Genomic DNA, 3003 nt, shown 5'->3' on the forward strand with positions numbered 1-3003 from the left:
TTTTGTATTTCAGTCCTGATCCTTTGCCTAGTCAGAAGTGGGTACAATGAAGTATGTAAGCCTTATACACTTTGTACTGTATACGTTTTCAAAAGTGATTGTTGCTTTTCAGATGATGAATTTGTATCATTAGGAATAAAACTGGTGGTCAGAACATGGGTCCTTTCCTTAAGAAAACTGTGCTATTTTGAGGAATCCCAGTTCCCAAGTTCTTCAGGATAACAAAAAGGAATTTGTTACAAATTTTGGGATATTTGGGATATTCACAAGAGAGCTCTTTGTGGATGAATGAGGGAATGTCCGTGGGCAGATAAGGCAGTCTAAGGGGGAAAAATGTTTCTGCAGCTGTCCATCATTGGAAGAGGATGGCCTTACCTCTTGAGTAGCTTCATGGGAGTGTATGACACAGGGTGCCTCATGCAGGTGTTCATAATTGTGCAACTATTAGAAGGAGAACAGAGAATTTGGCACGTGTCTCATATTGCTTTACTTGTGCAAAGCAAGTCCTCCTATTAAGAGGTAATGTGGGATCCCTTTGGTAAGTAGCAGAGAGAGATTAGTTTGTTTGAATGAGGAGGTTGTGAGCAACTGAGCATTATTTGTGGCAGCTGGATTAAGGGACTGCTCTTTTGGGAGATACAGAGGTCATTTCAGGTTGCAGGAGGATGGAGTAAAGGGGCTTTACCATGTGTCTTCTCTCCCGCGATTAAAAAACCAAAAGTCCGTATAATCACAAGGTTGGATTTGAATGTCCATTTTCCATATGCACAATCCGTATGAGTTCCGTTTAAACTGTTACCTCCCTGGAACAGGAACTATATTGTTTCCTGTTTTACAGAGTGCTGAGCTGAATGTCAGCTCTCATTAAACAGAGGAGAATAAGAATGCAATTAGCCTGGTGGATAAATGGCAGGAAAAGGTCTCTTAACTATGAAAAATCAACACTTGAGGAAGAAAACCACATGTGGAGGACAAATGCTGGAAGAAAAGCCCTCTGTTTGGAACCAGTTCCTTTATTGCTTGAATAAACAGCAGCATAATTTCTTGGAGTGACAGTGCAAGCTGTTCTGTGCATATCTTTAAGAAAAATTCATTGCTAACTTAAAAGCAGATGGCTTTATATGGCCCTGGGTGGGTTCTCCAGGAAATGTTATTTACTGTTATATAGGAACAGAAATAGTCTAGTAAAGCTACAGCAGGCTAAAAAGGCATGTGTAGTAGATGTTAAAGCAAGTATGAAATATGCTGTGTCTGTATTCCATATTTCAGGTAGATTAAAAGCAGTCATGGATTTTTTTTTTTTTTTTAAACAATACATGTCTTCTGAGAGAACAGACATCTTAAAGTTCATTCGGATCAACACACAGATGCCAGTAGGCTCATGGCCAGACTCTGTTGTGCATACTTAGATTTGAAAAATACTTCCCTTCATGCCTTGGAGACAAAAAAGTTTTTTACTCTTTGTGTTTTGATTATTCATTTTTTAAAGCAAATGATGGCAAGTTCCATAAGAGAATTTTAATGTGCTTTTTTCCTCTTCATTCAAATAAAGGCACAGTATCAGCATATAGCAGTGGACCCTTCAGGAATGGAAGTGTTTCTGTAGAGTCTTACTTAAATGAGATAAATAAAAGGGTAAAAAACCCATTTTACTACATATTTTAAAATACAATTTAAATAAACTTAAATTTCATTAATCCCTCTTGTCTCCCTCCTTCCATGCTGATGATGAGTGAGCTGATACATAACCACCATTTTCTCCAAATAACTCCCCAAATATGATCAGGCTTCAAAAGAGCTGCTTATACCTTTGTCATCTGCCCCATTGTTGCTTGCGGGGGATGTACGTTACCCAAGCTTAGCATATCACATCTAAATTTAGTCTATAATCTCTTTAGGGCAGTGACAATGGTTGCGAGTGAGAGCTGAGCAGGTTCTTGTGGATTTACACTGCCTTTGCGCTGTCCTGATCCTCCGTAGTTCCACAAGACAGGTTCATCCTTGGCATAACTTAGGTAAGTCTTAGGGCTTTGTCAGTAATAAGCCTGCGCTCTGGAGTATATTGCACTATATATTACAGCTTGGACCCGGACATGTCCTTACGCTGAGGTCTGCAAGAAGGTCTTTGAAAAAGAGGGTTCAAGTTAGCGAAGTCTGTCCCTGAAAGCTGGGGCTTTTCTCTGCTGGAGCCAGTGCAGCAGGTAGGGCCCTGCCTGGTGCACCGTGTGCCAGGCCCTTTGCAGGAGCACCACGGGGTGCCGTGGCACGGGATCTGCGGTAGCTGCCACTTCTTTACTGAAGCACTCTGGCAGTGATTTGCTCAAGGACCTGTTTCTGTGCCATGTGGGTGATCTGAAGAAGTGATTGTACGAAAAATCTAAGCTGCATTTCCAGCTTCTGTTTTTGAACTCGAAAATGTTTCTTCATTTTAGACTCCAGCTCCCACTGTCACCCCCTCAGCATGGAACATGCCGGGATGCAAAGACTGTAATTTGACTGGAAATGCCTGCAACAGATTCTAGGTTATGAGTATTTAGGTGGAAATGCTTTCCTCTGAAGGCACTCAAAGGCTATAGTGACAGAATAGTGATTGCCTGAGTCCTTTAACTTAGCCCTTGCCTTCGGCCTTAGTGGTGTGTCAGAACACGTTTAAGATGGGTTTTCCTGAGAGGTTATGTGGGCTCTGGTGCTGGAAATGCAGGACTGGGCCTGGAGATAAGAGATCATAAATTTGGGATATGTTGATGTAAGGGGATAAGAAGTGGAAGAAATGATAGTTTGGAAACAAACAGCTTATATAGGTAATTTGTAGCATGGTGTAAGGCTGTAAGTGTTGCCTTCACACATGGGATATCTGGTTTCTGGCACTGGCTCTGTCCTGATGGAAAATCTTGAGTTGGCAATGACACTTCTCTGTGCCTCTGTTTCCCCATCACTACAATAGGCATGATGCCCCTCTTTTTGTGAAGTCCTTCACTATCTCTAGATGGTACGTGATAGCTA

The sequence above is a fragment of the Dromaius novaehollandiae genome, chromosome 8 (genome assembly GCF_036370855.1).
Source record: "Dromaius novaehollandiae isolate bDroNov1 chromosome 8, bDroNov1.hap1, whole genome shotgun sequence".
NCBI lineage: Eukaryota > Metazoa > Chordata > Aves > Casuariiformes > Dromaiidae > Dromaius > Dromaius novaehollandiae.